We start from the raw sequence: 20,001 nt of genomic DNA, 5'->3' as shown, positions 1-20,001 counted from the left end.
CCTAGTCCACCCTGCAGCCTAAGGGAATTAAGAATCTTTCCTTGGGCACTGCTGTCTGCCTGCTTTGTTTATGCTTACCAGAGGCTCAAAGGGCAGCTCTCTGTTGATGTCATGTTTAATATGCTGAGAAAAAGACATTTTGGGCAATGATACACTTCAAAATTACTATCGCCCGAAGCTCCTCCTCTCAGGATCTACCTTGTAAATCACTTTTGGCTCGGGATGACACCCGAATGCATCAGGCTCAGAAGACTCTGATACTGGAGTGCCAAAGGAAGAGGTGGAAATCCGAGAAGAAAGGGAACAGAACGACTATTTCCCAGCCCTGACTTGGGTGATGACATAATTCCTGAAACACAATGCATGGTGAAGTCGTGCACAAGTTCAACCCAGGGAAAGTGACCAACAGACCTTTAAGGGGCATGAGAGCTGGAGACTGGAGTTTGAAGTAGGCCCAGGATTATTTAGGGAAATAGCTCACTGCTTTCACCCATGACCTCTCTAGCCCAAATACCAAACAAAAATCTTTATCTCCTCCCTCGCTCCCGACTGTGTGTGTGTCGGGGGTCGGGGGTCGGTGGGGAACTTTTTTTTTTTTTTCTCTAGGGTCCCTTGAACTCAGCCCTCGCCCTCCAACGCCACCTTTTAGACCGGAGAGAGAGCAGGGCGGCTCCGATCTCACTTCCACCGAGCACAGCGGGCGGCTGGAGCGAGGCTTCCCCAGCGGCTGCAGCGCGGGACACGGAGGGTCTGGCTGGGGGCCGCGGGGAACCGGGGCGCGGGCGGGGCGGGAGGCTGCAGGGCCCTGCGCGCCGCCGCGCTAGCTGCTGGGTCACAGCCCGGGCCGCGCCGCCCGCTCGCTGGGCGAGGAAGTGACGACTGCGCCGTCCCGAGAGCAACAAAGTTTGAGTCTGCGGGTCGCGCTCGCCTGCGTCCCGCGCCCCCTCGGAGCTGCCCGGCGATCCAGCGTGCTGGTGAGTCGCGGGCACCGCGCGCGTGCCCTCCCCGCCGCGGGGGCGTCTTGCTCGGGGAGGACCCCGGGGTTCTTTCGGGCTTGGCGGCGCGGGCCGGGCCCTGGGGCCCTGGGAGTGGGGGTGCAGAAGAGGGGCAGAGCGGCGGAGATCTGGGCCAGTGTCGCGCTCATGAGGTGGCTGCTTTGCCCCGGGACTTAGAACGGCCCGACTCCCCGAGATCGACTCCTGAGAGCAGAGATGCCTGGAAGGGGGCCTCCCGGGACCCGCGTCCGGAGCTAGCCCTCCACCCTGCGCCCCATGTCTCCAGGCTGCGGGCAGCTGCCTTTGCAGCCAGCCCTTCCCGGTGTTTCCCTGGGAAACATTCCCTTCCTCTACGCAGCCCTCCGTCAGGTTGCAGGAAGGAAGTTACAGGAACTTTCCCTCTACTTTTGTTTGCTCGGCCTTCCAGTGACGAAGAGCCCAGCAACTCAGAACTTTGGGTCAACAGCCCTATCCATTTCCAACAAACAAAATCCGAGTTGTCCCTAAACCTCCTTGAAACAAGTCTCTCCCCGACTCTGCACTCTTCCTCCCTCCCCACCACGCCCCGAACCCAACAGTAAGCTCTCTAAGGCCTAACACTTTGCAATTTAGCCATAAAAACTGTCAGCACACCCACGTACATATGTGAGTGTTTTCTATATAAAACCCAGAAAGCCGCTTCCAGTGGACTCCGTCGCATCTTGTTCTTTTCTGTGTTCTAAAACTGCTAGGGCTGCAGGCATGTGCCTGGGAACTTGGATGGTGGTTCCTGCCGTTCTCCGTCCTGCGTAGCCTCGTGGCTCTGGGTCTTTAAGAACAGCTGAGAAGTTTATGATACCTTTGCGGAGTCGCGAGGGTCGTGGCGAGGCCCAGAGGCTAGCGCCGGGGCTCCCTGGTTTGTGCCTGGAGCTGCAGCAGGAACGTGGTGATGTGTGCAGGAATGTGTGTACAGGCCGTGGACACTTGGGGATGGGATGTCTAGAGGTTGAATGGTGAGGTCCCTAGCAGCAGCTTCCTGCCTGTCTGTAATTACAGCGTGATTGCACAGTCAGGCTTTGTTGGCGTGGATGTTTATACACACGCTATTGTGCAAGATCTTGGTGGTGGTGGTGGTGGTGAACAAAACGCAGATTTGCATTGCAAATGCTCAGGACAGATCTGGGCCTGAACTACATACAGTCCCTGAATTTTTTTTTAACCCTTTAACTTTGGCTGGGTGGTTTGTTTCCTGGCTTTTCCCTTAACCTCTGACAACTTGCTAATCTCCTGAGAGTTCGGAGCCTGCTCAGGAAAGCAGGCTTTTTCTACTACTTACTATCGAATATCTTGGGCACCCTGAAAATTGGAACTATACCTTCATTTGTCCTGAGAAAATGTGGGATGACGTCAGCAGGAAAAGGAGATAGCCTTAACGGGAAGGCTATTTGAATTAGCAGAATTGCACCCGGTGGCAGAATTGGGGCTAGCTATAAAGAAGAATCACGGGTCATGTATGCCTGAGCTGGCCAACCAGACTTTGAGCCTTGAAGTACCAGCTGTAGAAATCTAGGTGGGTCTTAATTCCTTTATTGTGTTCTGGGCAAAGGGGAAGCATTGCTTAGAGGCTAAAGGAAATGTACTGGGGCTTTAAGACTATGTGTCGGGGTTGTTGATGGGTGTGGGGGGAGGGTGACTCACACATTTTCTCCAGTGTGATCCCAGGACCGCCTCAGCACAGGCCGGGTCAGGGCTCCTCATATCTACCCAAATGCTGTCCTGCAGGAGGCAGACTGTCTTAGTTACTGTTCTATCGCTGAGAAGAGACACCATGACCAAGGCAACTTATAAAAGAAAGCATTTAATTGGGGACTTTCTTACAGTTTCAGAGGGTGAGTCCATTGACCACCATGGTGGGGACCATGGCAACAGGCAGGCAGGGTATGGCTCTGGAGCAGTAGCTGAGAGCTTACATCTGATCCACAAGTAGCAGATAGACAGAGATGGGGGAGCCTGGGCCTGGAAAGCCCACTCCCAGCAACACACCTCCTCCGACAAGGCCACACCTCATAATCCTTCCAAAGCAGTTCCACTAAGAAGGGACCAAGGATTTAAATAGATGAGCCTGTGGGGGCCATTCTCCTTCAAACCACCCTGGGGCCAAGCCTGCACATAGAAGGCTAACAGTGCTTTCTTGAGAGCTTCAGCTGGAGTAGAGGACCAGCAGAGTTCTCCTAGGACACGGTCAAAACGCATGTGCTGGATTTGTGTAAGGCCATTCCTTCTGTCCCTCAAGTGTCACTCTTACAGTCTGTCCTGGGCTGAAGATTCACCAGGCAGGGCTTTTCCCCCTGATCCTGTGTGACTGCTTGGTGCCAAGTCCCTGAAGTGCAGGAGCAGTTTAGCCTCTTTGTTCAGAGTGGCAGGTACTGGTGCTCCGGCATGCTGGGGTTCCTTCACAGCCGGTGTCCCCAACTAAACGCTGGAGTTTCCCTTGCAGGCCAACTGCGGGGTTTCAGCTTTGTGCCAGTTGGATGTCACTGGCGTAAGTGACCATTTGTTCGATCAAAACATTAGGGCCCAGTCCCTGGCAGGCATCTGGAGGAAAACCATGTAAAAATCAGGATAGTTCTGGAAAGTCTAGTCCCACAGTAGCCACGAGGTAATAAGATTCAGAAGTGGACTGGAGAGATGGCTCAGTGGTTAAGAGCACTGACTGTTCTTCCAGAGGTCCTAGGTTCAACTCCAGCACCCACATGGCAGCTCACAACTGTCTGCAACTCCAAGATCTGACAGCCTCACACAGGCATATATGCAAGCAAAACACCAATGCACGTAAAATAAAAATAAATAAATTATTAAAAAAAAAAAAAGATTCAGAAGCAAAGCCCCACTACGGTAGGAGTTACCTTGAATTGCGTAACCCACTTGTTCCAGGGATATTGAGTTTTTACTGAACTTGTCTGTCAAGGTCCTTATCACCTGACCAGAACTGCCTCAGTGAGGTCCTAGTGATACCAGGATCGATGGGAGGAGCGTGTTTCCTTCTGACCCTCAGAGAAAGAGAACTCTGCGTTTATGATCTTTCATGCCCTTGTCGTATGATGAGAAATCCCTGAAGGCTCTCCCTGTGTGGCTGGCAGAATGGCAGGGAGGGACTCCTTGCAAGGCCTGCTCCCTGCAGCTGTGGCCTCATCTGAAGCCGTCTACGTCTCCAGTGGAGCCTGGCTGCGTTTCACACAGCACTCCGGCCTTCTCCTGGCTTCCTAGGCTTTGCCTCTGTTCCCAGAATTTGCCCTGTGGTGGTGTGCCGTCCAGGCCTGACTTCCTCACCGGCCTTACCCAAATGCTGGTTTATAGCTTGATGTTGCCACTCACAGCTCCCTAAGCAGCACGGCCTGCTGCCTCGCTATGCACAGTTGGAAACAGCAGTGAAAACAGCTCTGAGTCGGAACCTGACTACATAACAAATACTTTTATTGTTCCAATAGGAAATGCTATGGGAGTTGGGGGGTGGGTGGGAGGTGAGGGGTGAATATGGAGTTCAGCAGCTCCAGAAGAAAAAAAACCAAAACCAAAACCAAAAACAAAAAAACAAAACAAAACAAAACAAAAAAAAACAGCAAAATGCTACTGGGAGAAGCAGATTTTTTTTTTTTTTTCCGAAGAAGGTGGTCTCAGTGTGGAAGGCCTTTTATGCCACCCTAGCTGAAACTGCTATTTCTAGTTCTCGGCTTCCTTCTGGCTGCCTCAGGCCCTGCACAACGCTGTGTTTTGACATAACAACCCACCTCCTGAACAGGAGGTGGGGCAGCCCTCGCTGAAGAGGACATTCCAGGCTCTGAAGAAAGCGCTGCAATCTTCCAGATGCCGCGGCTGGCCGCGCTGAACCGCAGACTTGGTTCCTTGGATAAAGCAGCCCTCGCCTGAGTTCTTGTTCTCAATGAGGCATTTCTCTGTGAGATCCTTAAACGTTCTTTTTCTGGTCCACACGACACAGGGCAGAAGTGTGAGGACTTTGTGTCTTAAGTACCACTTGAAATACACAGGGGGTTTTGAATAAGTCTCAGATAAAGGGCTGCTCTGTGATCTTTCTTAACCGCCTGTTTGCAAGGGTCATCCTCCTGCTCTGTAGTCTTCAATGGCTCCCCACTGTCTCCATGGCAAGGATCAAACATCTGGGCTGGGTGGTCAGGGTCTTCCTGTTCTGCTGCCCCAAATCACAGCCCTGACCCAGTGACCCACTGTGGGTGTTTGTCCAACCGCTGATGGCCAGCATTCTGTCCTCTCAAGCTTTCCTGGAGGCCTGGAATGCCTCTCTCGTCCTCTCTTCCACTTGGCTCAGTCCTGCTCTCTTCCTGCCCTGTTCTTGTTTCCTTCCTTCAGCGTTTCCCTGCCCCCACCCTGTAGGCCTCTGCCTGGGACGCTGGTAACATCCACTGGGGCCTTCTGCTGAAGTGAACCTTAGTCCCGGTCCAAGGATTTGCAGCTTCTCTTTTGAGTGTGGCTTCACTCAGACCAGCTGTCCAGATTCTTAAATATATCTTTAGATGGAGGAAAATCACCAATTTAAAGCTAATGTAGACACCCTGGTTTTGTATATATTGCTCGACTTACAGCGCCGTGATGATGGTGGTGGTGATGATGATGATGGTGATAGTGGTGATGATGGTGATGGTGGTGAAGATGGTGGTGATGATAGTGATGATGGTGATGATGATGATGATGATTGATGGCAATGATAGAAAGGGCTATAGTTGAATTTGTCTCCATCTGCATAGGTATACATGTGAGCTAATCCTCCAAACCTATGGTTCCTGGTCTTACTTGCAAATACTTCTCCAGGCCTGCCTCTCCTGCCTGTAGGCCCTCCCTCTGGATCCTTCTGACTTTTCACCTCATTAATGTTGTCCACGTCTAGCACCGCTCTTCCTCTGGATGTGAGACAGTATCTGTCCAGCATTGGCTCTCACTTCTCCTTGACCTGATCTGGGCGGGTTGTCCTGCCCGTGATGTCCTGCTATGCTTTGGGGCCTGTCCCCAGGGCGGAGAGCTTACCACCTGGTTTGCTTGGCCTTCTGAGGGGACCCGAGGCAAGGTTTGACATGGGCTGATTCCCAGGTGGCTGCAGGCTTGCTTTGTGCAATCAGAGAGACTGACCTGCAGAACTAGGCTAAAGTGGAAAACCGAGTCCTGGGCGGGGAGGGGTCCTGGCTAAGTTCTGACGTGGGTTTGATGGGGAGGATCCATTGTCTCCACCCAGCTCTCAGGCTATGACTCGAAACCTTGCCTCGAAAGTTAGATGTTTAAAAATATCTTTGTATATGATGTGTGTGAGTGAGTGTGGGTATGCATGTGTGTGACATGTGGCATGTGTGGAGGGCAGAGGACAACTTTGTGAGGTTAGTGCTCCCCTTCCACCTTTAGATGGGTTCTGAGGATTGTCTCTCCCTTTACCCACTGATCCATATCACCAGCCTAAGATTTTTTTTATACTCAAGATATTATTCACATAATATAAAACACACCCTATAAGGTAGATTCTTTGATTTTTTTTTTTTTGTTTTAATTAGAAATAAAATTTGCTAGATTTTCCTTCTCCCCCAGTTTTCCATTTCCTATTCTGGAAGCTAACATATATGCATAGTTCAAAATTCAAATGATATGTTACATAGTATAAAATAAGTCTCAAAATAATCTCTGTTACATAGTATATACATAGTTCAAAATTCAAATGATGTCTTACATAGTATAAAATAAGTCTCAAAATGATCTCAACACAGACAAAAGAGATTGCTATACATACATACAAACATACACACATATAATAAAGAGAATTAGAATAAATGTATATTAACTATGAGAGAAAGATTTTTTTCCTTTTGTTTTTCGAGACAGGGTTTCTCTGTGTAGTTTTGGTGCCTGTCCTGGATCTCATTCTGCAGACCAGGCTGGCCTCGACCTCACAGAAATCCTCCTGGCTCTGCCTCCCGAGTGCTGGAATTAAAGGCGTGTGCCACCACTGCCGGACCTGGTTGGAAATTCTTAATGGCTGCCTGCTGGTGGGGCTGAGATTTTCATAGACAACCACTTCTGAACTGAAACCAAATCGAATTTAAGTGCGTCAGTGCTTTTTAGAATCTGTTGTTTCACAAGATACTGAACTTGGGATCTTAGGGACTCTCATCTACCTGCCCTGGTTTAATAATAGCTGCGGTGATTCCAGCATCACCCAAGATCTATGTTGTGAAGGATCTGAAGCTGGGAAAGCTGCCTGTGCTCCAGCTGTGCTGTTTAAAGCGCAGAGAGGATACGGTGCCGCTCTAAGGTCACACAGCTGGTGAACGGACATTCCATCCCCGTCAGCCATCCTGTGTGATCATCCTAATGATCGCAGTGATCGCTTCCAATATACCTATCTGCAAACCAAAGATTCCTTAAGATAGCTCACGGTATTTAAAAGAAGAAACGAGGAAGAAAAACCCAGGGTTGTAAGGGCAGTCTTTAAGAAGAGAGCAGGCTGTGTATTTAGTAGGCTGCTCACTGTTAGGTCAGTTCACTGCAGTTTCTTGGTTTCCTGCCCCTTCAACCCTCCCCTCCCCTCCCCTCCCCTTCCTTCCCCTCCCCTCCCCTCACCCCCTCCCCTCCTCTCCCCTCTTCTCCCCTCCCCTTCTTTCCTCCCCAGTCTTCTGCTTCCCCACTCTCCTGGGTATCCCACCCAGGACTTCACACATGCTAACTTCCTGCTAAGGCTATACCATGCTATGCCCTTAGCCCTTAACTGAGTTTAATTGCTAGCAACTTGATAAGTCCCCCCAAGCTTTCTTTTTAATAATTTTTCTGGCTTTTTTTTTTTTTTAAGGTGCATTAGTGTTTTGCCATGGGAAGTTTTGGGTCCCCTGAAACTGGAGTTACAGACAGTTGTGAGCTGTCATGTGGGTGCTGGGAGTTGAACCTGGGTCCTCTGGAAAAGCAGTCAGTGCTCTTAACTGCTGACCCATCTCTCCAGCTTCTGCCCCGAGCTTTCTAACCATTTTCTTGGTCAGCAAAGTGATTTAGTATATTCTAGGTGCAGACTGTGGCTTGATAAACACCAGGAAGATAGAGAAACCTTCCTAGCTCCCAAGAGGCATGAAGAGAAGGTCCAGCCACACAGATACCCTGACACAGCTGGTTAACATAGGGCCGGTGTCATGGGGCAGCTAGAGAGCTCCCAATGCTGGCATGATGAGGGGTCTAAAGTGGGTCCCACATACTCACAGAGGCCCTGTAGCCCAGGTGAGACTCAGATGGTGGAGCTATTTGAGGGTGAATCTGTCACTGGGAGGATGGAATTTGGTGGGACAGTCAGTAAGTAAAGAATACAAATATATAGCTCGGCGGTGGCGCACGCCTTTAATCTCAGCACCCGAGAGGCAGGGGCAGGTGGATCTCTGTGAGTTCGAGGCCAGCCTGGTCTACAGAGTGAGTTCCAGGATAGGCACAAAGCTACACAGAGAAACCCTGTCTCGGGAGGGGAAAAAAAAGAATACAAATGTAATTAAGATTAACCCTTGAAAGTCCTTTAGGTAACAGCAGAAATACAAGAGGCATATTTGCTCTTTTTTTCTTTTTTGAGACTGGGTCCTTCACTGTGTTTGGGCTGTCTTAGAGTTTGCCCTTTGTCAAAGCTGGCTTCCCAGTGTTGTGATTACAGGCATGCACCATGGTGCCTAGATCACATAGGCTTTTTTTGTTTGTTTGTTTGTTTGTTTGTTTTTTGAGACAGGGTTTCTCTGTGTAGCTTTGGTGCCTGTCTTAGATCTCGCTCTGTAGACCAGGCTGGCCTCGAACTCACAGAGATCCGCCTGGCTCTGCCTCCCCAGTGCTGGCATTAAAGATGTGCGTTGCCGCCACCTGGCATTTAAATTTATCTTAATCTGTTCTATTTATAGAAGAAGGTGCAGTAGCCAAGACTGAAGACTCAGTGAAGAGGGATGTGTAGTATGAAATGGGTGTGACTTTAAATGCTGTTGTGTGACACAGTGTGCTGATATTCCAGTCACAACAGGCTTGGGGTTCTTTAGCCCATGCTTCCCCTTGATTGGAACAGGGCGTTTACATAGCTATTTTTTCCCCTTCTTCTATTATGTTCTGTCCCCCCCCCCCCATTCTCTCCTGTTCTCTCTCTCTCTCTCTCTCTCTCTCTCTCTCTCTCTCTCTCTCTCTCTCTTCCCTTCTAGTAAGCTTGACTCTTTGAATTTGTATAATGTAAATGAACATGGTAAGAGAGCCCATTGTGTGCCTCTCGGGAAGGAAGGTCGTAGGGGCGGTAAGCTAGGGGATTAAATGAGAAAAGCTCTTTGAATGGGTCCACAGGGGACGATGGAGAGGAGAGCCACAGAGCAGGTTTTCAACTGTGGTTGATCACCTGGAGTTGCAGAGGAAAACTTTGCGTTTGGGTTGCCTGTTCGTGATGTGGGGCTGAGAGGGTGCCCTGCCCACGTGTAGGGGTGCCTCGCTCTCCGCTGTATGGCCCTCTCCTTGTCTCTGCCCTTCCTTCACCTTTCCACTGAAGGCCAACAAGAAGGGGCTTCCAGAGAAGCGACCGACATGAGTCTGTGTCTTTTCCTGCACACCCCCTGGGGTCCCTTAGGGGCCAGCAGCCATGTCTGGGCTTTGTCTCACACTAGGGAAGGCAGAGGCTCGAGCTTTCTTTTCACACCTCTCTAAGGGGGCTCTAGCAGATGGTGTTTCGAATCTGACTTCCCCGGCTGTGGAGAGGAGAATTGGTCATAGCCATGGCAGGGGTAACCTTGCACCGTGTGGTTTACGAGGTGCTTTCCCTAGCTATCTCCATCCTTTCTCTCACGCCACATTCATTTTTGGAGGGCACAATGATGAGGACGGTGAGGGGCACAGTGATGAAGAGAGTTCAAGCTCCCTCTCCACATTTACAGTCCGGGAGGAGACAGTTGGGCACAAAAATCCAAGAGCCGTTAACTAACATTAGATGATTCAGTGTTCAGGACTAGTTACCTCCTCTGAGGCCAAGGGAGAGTGGAGACAGGAAAGGCCTGGGAAGACATTACACCTTGCAGGGTCTGTGTGCCATGTGGGCGCACCAGGTGGCGGCGCTCGCCTTCACCCCCAGCCTTCAGAAGGCAGAGACAGGAGGGTCTCTGGGTTCGGAGAGCAGCCTGAGCTCCAGGACGGGAAGGGCTACACTGAGCAACGTTCTCCGGAAAATAACAAAACTATCCCATCCCCCTCCAGGAAGGAGAGGCTGCCTGGGCTGAGGAGTCTGAAAGCTCGTAGGCATCCACCGGGTGGCACAGGGAACCGGGATAGGGTAGAGGCAGGGGTCAGCTCAGCAAGGCCTGGAGAGGCCACCTGTCTGCTTGAGAGCGAATTCCGAGTGGCAGAGACCGATGAGAACCTGCTGGGAGTGGGCAGCCAGGTCATGGGCTGGCTGAACGTGCGCTCTCAGTCTGGACCGTTCCTGAGACTGGGGGCGGGGCCGGCTAAGACTAGATGGGGGGCTGCCTAGGGGCGTGGGTGGATGAGGGTTTCCTTTCCAAAGTTCACTTCAACAGCAGCACCGAGGAGCTATTACAGTCCTTGAGAGAGGGAGAAAGCTGGGCCAAGGAGGCCAGGGCTGTGGCTTGATGGACCCACTGAATGGTCCATGCAGGGAAGAAGTCAAAGGATGAGCTCAAACTTCTGCTCAAGACAGAAGGGAAAACAGATTTTAGGGGAAATTTGAGTCAGCGGTGCTGAGGTGGAGGAACCTGTGAGAGATGTCTGAGAGATGTCCAGGGGGCAAACTGGTCTGGGGAAGGAAACCCCTCAAATACAGCTTGTGGGGTTCGGCCTTTCCAGCCCAGTGACCCACCTGATTTTCACCAGGCTGTCGTCCCAAGACACAGCTTCTAAGTAAATACGATGACTGTGATTCTAGACAAACCTGACCATCTCTCTAGCCTCCTTGGTCTGTTAGACATTCGGGAGCAGATTTTTGGGGGATCACCAGTACACAGAGAGCAGAGGGGGCTCACAGAGGAAATGACGTCATCAAGGAGGAAGGGGGAAATCACTGGTTAAAGGATGTGGCTGAAGAGACTTGACAGAGACTGAGAAGGCAGCGGGGTGAGGAAGGAAGGAAACAGAAAAATGGGATGTCAGGGAAGCCAAAGGGAGGGAAAGCGGGGCATTGGATGAGAATGAGGACTGTGAGTCTGTGCATGGCATGATGGTACCTTGTACTTTGTGAGAGTTCTCCACTAGTGTTTCTTAAATTGGGTTAAAGCAGACCTGCTACTGATCAGTGGGAAGTTAAGAAAGAGAGCGTTGGAAAGACATATTGGTTAAGGACTTAGGTTGTTGAGGCTTTGCCGTTGTGGGGATCTTATGTGATGTGGCTTTCCCGTGAACAAGGCAGAGCATCACCCGCCCCGAGTTGAAATGGTGTGTATAAGATGTACAACCTGAGTTTCCTCAGTCCAGCTCTACTTTTCCCTGATGAGGAAGTAGAGGAGGGTCCAAGGCATCAGGGATGTTTTTTTCTTTCTGTTATTAATACTTTTTTTCCCCAAGGCTCATTGGTTTTGTCTGCATGTATCTCTAGGTATCAGATCGCCTGGAACAGGAGTACAGGCAGTTGTGAGCTGCACATGGATGCTGGGAATCGAACCTGGGTCTTCTGGAAGAGCAGCCAGTGCTCTTAACCACTGAGCCATCTCTCCAGCCCTGATACTAATACTTTTAATGCAGGATGTCTTTTCAGATTGAGAGCCAGAGTTATATCCGGCCTTTATAGCACTTGCCAAATTGGTTATTCTCAGTTGGCTGTTACCCTTTGGGATAGTTATAGGTGTTTTAATTAGATTCTTCACAGGGGGAAAGACAGAGAGGCAGCTCTTCTCCTGCTTCCCATTCCTTCTCCTCCCCTCCTCTTCTCCCCCCAAGGCTGGGAATCAAACCAAGGGTTTTGATGTGTGCCAGCATCCTATCACAGGGCTACCACCCCAACTGAAACAAACACAGAGGCTTGAGTGAAATGTTGTTTGATGGGCCACGGTTGTCTGTTGTAGATGGGAGATACTAGGGTAAATCCAGTTCTTAGGTCTACAAGTAGAAGGTGACTCTGGCAGAACCGAAGAGAAATTTACTGGAAGGTTATCTGGTGTCTCATTGGATGTCCTGGAAGAAGATTCAGAAATCAATCAGAATTTGTGGGAAGTTGGATAGCCAGAATCAGAGCCAAGGTCATGAAGACAGTGGCCCATAGTTACTGCTGAGAACAGGCCTGCATGGTACCCCCCCCCAGAATGAGTTCTGAACTCTCCCTGACTTTGGGCACTACTCCCTCCCTATGCCTTCCTCAGACTGTACCCCTTTAATACGGTTCCTCATGTTGTGATGACTGCCCCCAACCATAAAATTATTTCGTTGCTACTTCATAACTATAATTTTGCTACTGTTATGAATCGGAATGTAAATATCTGATAAGTAGGACGTCTGATATGTGACCCCCCACTCAAAGGAGGTTTTGACCCACAGGTGGGGAACTGCGACTCTAGGCTGGGGATTCAGTCAGCTCAGCTTACCTCATCTGTCTGCGTGCTTGTTGCTGGCCCCTAGGAGTCAAGCTTGAGAGCTTGTGGCTTCCCCAGTGATGGATGGAGCTCTGCCTCCCCTTGGGTCCGAATACCAGCTGTCTGAAAGTGGAGGGGGGGTGCACATGCTGAATAGACAGGTGTCCCCCCGCCCCAAGAATCCATTCTAGCACTTAGATGAGGTTGTTTGGACATGCTAGATGTGGGAGAAAGAGACAGGATATCCCTCTTGGGCTTTTAAAACATCCACTTCTTGACCATAATCTTTTTGGACATCTTTCCAAATCTTTAACCTTTGGCTGAGCTTTAGGATTCTCGAATGCTCCTTAGCAATTGGGTTTCTTTTCTGGAATTGGAGCCATGCCAGGGAAAAAAGGATGAGCACCCAGCATGTGGGGAGGCCGCCACATTTGACTCCATCTGGAAAACTTAAACGCTGCCCCATGAGAACAGACACCAAGGCATGGCACTCTCTAGGTAATAGTTACGACTTGAATTTTGTTCCTCTGCCAAGGCCGCAGGAGACTGGCAGAATCGTGAGGCGTTTGGGAGGGTACCGTCTTGCTTTTCAGATCTGAGGTTAGTGTTTGGCCTCTGGTGCCCCCGCAGTGAGCACACCTCCAGTTCTGAAGATGTCAACCTAGGTTAAGATGATCTACGCAGTGTTTTTCCTGAGATAGGAGCTAGGGCGCTGTCTGTCTGGGGCTGTCAGCATTGCTGGTCACATCCTTGATCGATTTTCCAAAAGTAATTGTGAGCTCTGGCCCTCTTCTTGTCCTCACACTATCTTTCTGAAACAAGGGCTCCTTGACTGAAAAAAATGTGATCGTTTGGTTCCAATAACCTTAGACAAATGAACTAATTTCTGTAAAAAAAAAAAAAAAAACAAAAAGAAAAATTCGATGTTGGCCTTACCAGGGCTTAGCTGTGATGACCGTCAGTAATACTTTAGGACTTTTCCCTAATGCTGGAGCTTAGTGACTGACGTGGGGTCAGGATTGCCAGGTTGGTGGGGGAAAAGTTGCATTCCTGGCCTTGTTGATTTCGAGCCAATTTACGCTGAACTGGCCCCCGTATATCCAAATGAAATAAAATCGTGTGAAGAGCAGCTTTAAAGCGGAAATGAAGTCTCGAGGGACCTGAGTTCTTCTATTAAAATACAGCTTTGGTCATGTCACCCTTCTTAACAGCCTTTAGAGCTACCCACATCCTGCAGGAGAAACCCCACCTTCCTCCAAACAGCACCAAAGCCTTAAGGCCCAGCCCACGTTCCCCTGAACCCTGTTGCCTTAACGTGGTCTTTTCTGTTGGAGTTCTCAGTGCTCCTGGATCCACCATCGCTCCTCTCCGATGTGCTCACTGCTGTTCCCTCTCTGTGGCGTGCCCTCCCTGCCCATTTCCCTCTTGGCAGACGTCCACAGAGCCAGCTAGACATCACCTGCTTCCATGTGGCCCTTTTCAGCCACCACCTTTGAGTCTCTGGCCTCAGTTTTCTTTCCAACTGTGAGATGTCGGAGTCAGATGCGGGTATGCCCAGAGTCTCACTGGTCCAGAACTGTGCCGAGCACACAGTAGGTGTTTCACAGGGAAGACACTAAGGGCAGCCTGGGGGGCTGTGGGTGCAGTGGGATGGGACCTGGCGGTCAGGTGGGTAGGTGTGTGTGCGGAGCTGGTCGTCTGCAGGACAGCCCCCTCACTGACCCCAGTCTTCCTTAGGCCCTGCTGCTACAGATGACTTCTTGATGTTCTATTTCTCGGAGACTTCTAAGACCCTGGTGAGGGCAGAAAGGGAGTTGGAACCTACGAATCACAGCAGCTAGGTTTGCCCACTCTGAGAAGAACTCACATGAAACATCCTGACTGGTGTCTGTGGCGATTCCGACTGCCCTCAGAGGCCCCTCAGCTCTCCTGCACGGCCTTCTGCTGGCTCCTCACAGCGGGAATGAGGGAGAACGAGTCCAGCCCACACTGAAGGAAGAGAAACAGGGCTCTTTCGGGTGAAGGCCCTGCTCAGTCTAGTCGCTCTTCCTGTTAGCGGGTGGGGAGAAACTTATCTTCCTGACAGCGACTTCAGGGTGTAGCTTGAGCCCCAAAGCAGAAACTTGGGGCCTTTATGAGTCTGTAAAATGATTTGGAAGACATGAGGTCCTTCCCATTTGGAGATGCCGCAAGCCTGGGAACGCTGCCTGCCAGGTGGTTGCCATGGTGCCTTGGGGTGGGAACCAGGGGTCTCAGTGGAGGCAGGCCCTCACCAGAGAGACACCTTGGGTCTGTCTGTGTGCCCCTTGGACAGCAGTGTGGGAACCGTGGTTCTCAGTGTGGCTGCTGAACTGGACTGTCTCTCTCTCAAAGCCGAGGCAACCGTGGGCAGAACCTGAGTGCGTGGCCTGTTCGTGCAGCGCCCAGTGCACGGTGTTCGTTGTTTTTATATATATATATATATATATATATATATATATATATATATATATATATATATATATATATATTTGTTTTTGTTTTTCGAGACAGGGTTTCTCTGTGTAGTTTTGGTGCCTGTCCTGGACTAGCTCTGTAGACCAGGCTGGCCTCGAACTCACAAAGATCCGCCTGCCTCTGCCTCCCGAGTGCTGGGATTACAAGCGTGCGCCACCACTGCCCGTTCCTAGATATATTTCCAAAGCCTGGAAGTACGTGCTGTTTCCCCTGCCTTTTAGGAGCCCATCTTTGCTCTTGGCAGATCAGACTGGGGGCAGCCTAGATGGCAGATGGGTGAGTCTCATGTTCAGAGAGGTTTCAGCTTGTTTTCGGATGGCCAGCGTGTGGACACTGCCTTAGTCTTTGTCTCTGTGGACTCACTCCTCTCTCCTTCCTCCCAGCCCTCTACTGTCCAGCCTTCTAAATGTCTCTTCATCATTCTGTGTCAATTATATATCAATATGTATTATCAACCAATCAGTCGTGCCACCTCCAACATCACAGGGTATTCAGTCGTAGGCTATTACTCCAGATGCCCAACCCACAGAAGAACTGGGAAACATGCACTTTAAAAACTGTTTATTTATTTATTATGTGCATTGATATTTTGCCTGCATGTATGTCTGTATGAGCATGTCAGATCCCCTGGAACTGGAGTTACAGACAGTTGTGAGCTGCCATGTAGGTGCTGGTGGGAATTGAACTCAGGACCTCTGGAAGAGCAGCCAGTGCTCTTAACCGCTGAGCCATCTCTCCAACCCGAAGACATGCATTTTAAGAGTAGATTCAGGGGGTGGAGAGATGGTGCTCGGGTAAGAGCATTTGCTGTACAAGCGTGGTGACCCGACTTTGGATTCTGACACTCCCATAAAAAGCTGAGCCTGGCCGTGTGTACCTATAACCCCAGACCAGGGCATGGGGTGGAGGCAGGAGGATTACTGGGACATACTGGCTGTGTGCACATGCGTACACAAACAACCCCCCCCCCAACACACACACATGCACTCACACACTCAGGGGTAGAGAGAGATGGATATGTACAAAGCTCTGAGTTCAATCCTGGCATTGGTAGGCGGAGGTGGGGTGAAGAGGGTGGTACCCTGATTGCTGGAATTGAGAGGTATTGTCAAGAGACCTTTGGAAAATAGACAATCCTAACTCACAGGGAACAATATATATATATATATATATATATATATATATATATATATATATATATATATATATATATATGCCAAGCTTGAAGCTGTAAGAAAATGCTAATTGTCTTTCACCTATTAGTGCCGCTCTTGGGAATTAATTCTAAGGAAATAGTTCTAAAAAGGAATAGAAAGCTCTAAGTATGAAAATATTTGAGGCAGTGTTGTTTAAAATAGCAAGAAAACTGTTCATGGCTTCGGGGTTCCACGTGGCTATGTAACTTGTGATACCTGGACTCTAGGTGGCGGGGGTCTTGTGTTGCATTTATATGAAGATGGTGCTAATTCATGTGAGAATGTTGATGAATTTTGAAAATAAGTGAGACATCAAACTGCCTATGCATATGCTAGGCATAAAATCTTGAGTGCTTGGCCATAGCCTGAGCTGCCATAATGCAAACACTGGGTTTAGGTGAAAAGTGGTTATGCTTGCAGTATCTGTATATTTGACATGTAGTATTTACACTTTTAAAAAGATTAGGCTGCAACATGAAAGACTTTGGAAATGGGTGGGAAAGTCAGGGAGGGACTCCGAGCCTCCCATCTGTCACCACCAGAAAGGCCCAACTGCTCTGGCTTATCAGCCACTGTCGCCGCATGCTGGGGCTGGGGAATCCAGATTGGCCTGACCTCACAGGCTGGCTAGCCTCGTACCGGTCAGGGTTCATGGCATGAGGACTCTGCCTCCTGCCCCTGGGCCACGCAACCCCGGCTGGCTCAGAGACCCAGAAGGTTGCTCACATCTGCGTTTCCAGGAATCCAGGCAGCAGGACCAGCATGTAGCTCTTGAGGCTCTGTGCCACCACCCACTCACTGGCAAGCCCGAGCCACAGGTGTCCAGAGCCAGCTCTCTCTTCTGCACCCCCTAATTGGTAGCAGGAGGGCGTGCTCTGCAAGCTGACCTCCGCAGCCCAGCGTCAGCCAGGTGGGGCCTAGTGAGGTAGTGTCTTGGGTGTGTCCACTGTTGTTCATATTTTAGTATGAGGCTTCGAGCTGTTTTTCAGTGCTGGCCATCCGAAGCCTCCACCTCCATCCAATCCACCTTTGGCTTGTCAAAGAGCCTCAGAGTTCCCATACTGTCACCAGCTTGCTTGCAACTTGGGGCTGTACTGCCGCTGAGAGCCACCCTTCTGATCCCCTCGTCAAATCAGGGCATTTCTGAGTTTGTGGTGCCCGGCCGATGGCCCTGCCTCTCTCATATTAGCCCCTTTGTGTAGCCTTTTCTTCAGAGTGGGGGACCTTCTTGACACGGGTTCTGGTTGGAGACCCTTTTCTTTGTCATTTCCTTGTGACCAGCCCAGGATTGTGACCCCGGCAGGAAATGGAGACTCACTGGCCGGGTTTGAAGTCTTGGAGTGGGTGGGGCTACAGAGCTCTGGGTGTATCTTGAGTGGGCAGGTTGGAACTTGCTAAAACAAGGGCCACTGTAACAGAACTTGGAGATAGGCTTGGATATGTCCAGACCTATCTAGGACCCCGTTATCTTAAGCCTATGTCTGGCTAAAACCAAATTCCAGAACTGCCACGGATCTGGGAGTTGTTTGGTCTGTGTTCGGATTGAAATGGGGCCTCGTGACTGGAGGTTTGCCAGGGTCAAAGAGGAATTGGAATAAGTGTGGGTTCAGGGCTTGCCTGGATGCTCGGGAGGGGTAGTCAGGAGAGTTTCATGTCTTCCGGGACAAGCAGTGCTCCTGAGTGTACTTAGGGTCAGGGTCCAGTCTCTCACATCTTCCTTGCATATGGCATCCATTCCTAGGTGCCCTGGTTCCATCCTCGCCCTATCCTGACAGTGAGCTCAGCTCTGATCACCAATGGTGGTTGCATATTAATTACTGCAGAATCGAAGTAGCAGGCCACCTTCCTGAGCTCAGGACCAGCCCATCTCAGTTCCCTAATTTAGAGACAACGTGTGTGCCCCCGGGTTGTCAGCTGCTCGGTTTTCTTTTGAAGCTTGAAAAACATCTCCATAGAAACGGTGCTATAAATGGTTTCTGGGTTCCTAGGCTAGCCCACAAAGAGCTCTGCTGGTATCGCCTTCGAAGCTGCTGAAATGAAGTATTAGTAAAATTGAGAGCGCACCATTGTGAGAGCCAGCACCGAGAACGCTGGAGGTTAAATGGTGTGGGTTTATTTGGGCAACTGCTTTTCTTCTGTGACAGGTGTCGTTAGAAACTGTCCAGATAAAGTTCTGGGGTCCTTCTGCCCACGACCATTACCCCCTCCTCTACCTGTTGTATTCTTTTCTTGTCTTCATCTAGGTGCCTGGGGCTGGAGCCTATCTGTCCCTCTGGGACCCCACCCCCACCCCCACCCCATTGTACCTTGAGGAAATTTGATCGGTGGCTCCCCATCCTGGTCAGGATGGTCATAATCCTTGTGATTTAAACTGTCCCCATCAGCCTGAGAGTAAAAACGTTACACAGCAACAATTTGGACCGTTCAGACTTCTCATCTGATTGTGTCTGATGTTCCTGTGGGCGTCTGTTTGCAAGTCTGCCTCTACACCTTTCTTTGGGCTGATCTTGTCACTTCGTGTGATTTCCCCGGATTGGTCGGTGTGCTGAGCCCATTCACATTTCATCCTGCCGCTGTATCTTACCATCCCATGATCAAAGTCGATCTTGGTTTCTCGGCTCTATAGACAGTTGCTCAGAGTGTCTCTTATTCCAATTGTGTTGGGTGGTATTTGGATTGTTCTCATGGTCTCCCAATCATAATTACCCGATCAGAGTCTTAGATTCTTTTTTTTTTTTTTTTTTTTTTTTTTTTGGTTTTTCGAGACTGGGTTTCTCTGTAGCTTTGGAGCCTGTCCTGAAACTCACTCTGTAGACCAGGCTGGCCTCGAACTCGCAGAGATCCACCTGTCTCTGCCTCCCGAGGGCTGGGATTAAAGGTGTGCGCCACCGCCGCCCGGGGAGTCTTAGATTCTTATAACACAGTGTCAGATCACACTCTAGGTTAAGCAGATCACCGTGTCACCGCTGTGCCTATAGTGTTTCCCCACGGCAGCTTTCTTGTCTTAAATATTTATTTATTTTCAAGTTGACTCAGCTGTAATGGGGCCTTAATGGTGTTCTGATTTGCATATCCTAAGATCGATGCTGAGACTACATTTTTTCCTCCTGGTGATCTGCTCTCTGTGTTTCCGCATGTGTCAAACCCTGCTCATCTCCTTCAGCTGCAGAAATCTCTGCTTGCATGTATCTCCTGCTTTCCTCTTGGGAAATACAAAGTCCTTCCTCCTTCCCTGCCTGGGTGGGGCCCACTCCATAATCTTGTCTGATTCATCCTCACACCTGAGGGGTTGACCACCCTGGTGACTCTGGCCTTCAGCCTCTGACTGGTGGGGTACAGGTGACAGGCCCTGGGGGAGCCCTGGATAGAGGTTAAAGGGGGCAGGGGTTTGTCTGGGGAGCTTCAGCAGGGGGTTCAGAGGTGACCTGCTTGGAGGGCGGTTGCTCAGAGAGAGCCTGGAGAGAAACCTGAGGCTTTAGACTGGAGGGGGCCCTAGAGTTCATCTGGTCTAAGGGTCATGCATTTAAAGGCCATCTGGGAACTGGGAGAATAAAATGATAAGCTGGTACAAGTGGGATGATAAATGAAGGTAACTCATGACCTAGGAAGGATCAGGAAGGGCAGAAAATTAGAATGTGTGGTGTGTAATGTAGAGTCTGCTATGCCTCTGGCTGTACCCTCCATTCCTTCTCCAAGGAGAGTCAGATGCAGCCAGTGCTCCAGCTGATTGGTTTTTGTTCTTTTGAGGTTTTTTGGTTGTTG

General features: G+C 50.1%; 1 protein-coding gene across 1 annotated transcript in view; it reads left to right on the top strand.

The window, feature by feature from the left end:
- Window positions 1-819: 819 nt before the first annotated feature.
- The window catches only part of Mideas (mitotic deacetylase associated SANT domain protein), a 70,310-nt gene continuing 51,128 nt past the window's right edge, over window positions 820-20,001 (top strand). Inside the window, exon 1 of the mRNA XM_042260899.2 lies at window positions 820-974. The gene's annotated coding sequence lies outside the window, so the exon portion shown is untranslated. The remainder of the gene's footprint in view (window positions 975-20,001) is intronic.

Source organism: Peromyscus maniculatus, chromosome 14, assembly GCF_049852395.1.
Source record: "Peromyscus maniculatus bairdii isolate BWxNUB_F1_BW_parent chromosome 14, HU_Pman_BW_mat_3.1, whole genome shotgun sequence".
NCBI classification, from domain to species: domain Eukaryota; kingdom Metazoa; phylum Chordata; class Mammalia; order Rodentia; family Cricetidae; genus Peromyscus; species Peromyscus maniculatus.
This window is presented reverse-complemented; position numbering and strand designations above follow the sequence as displayed.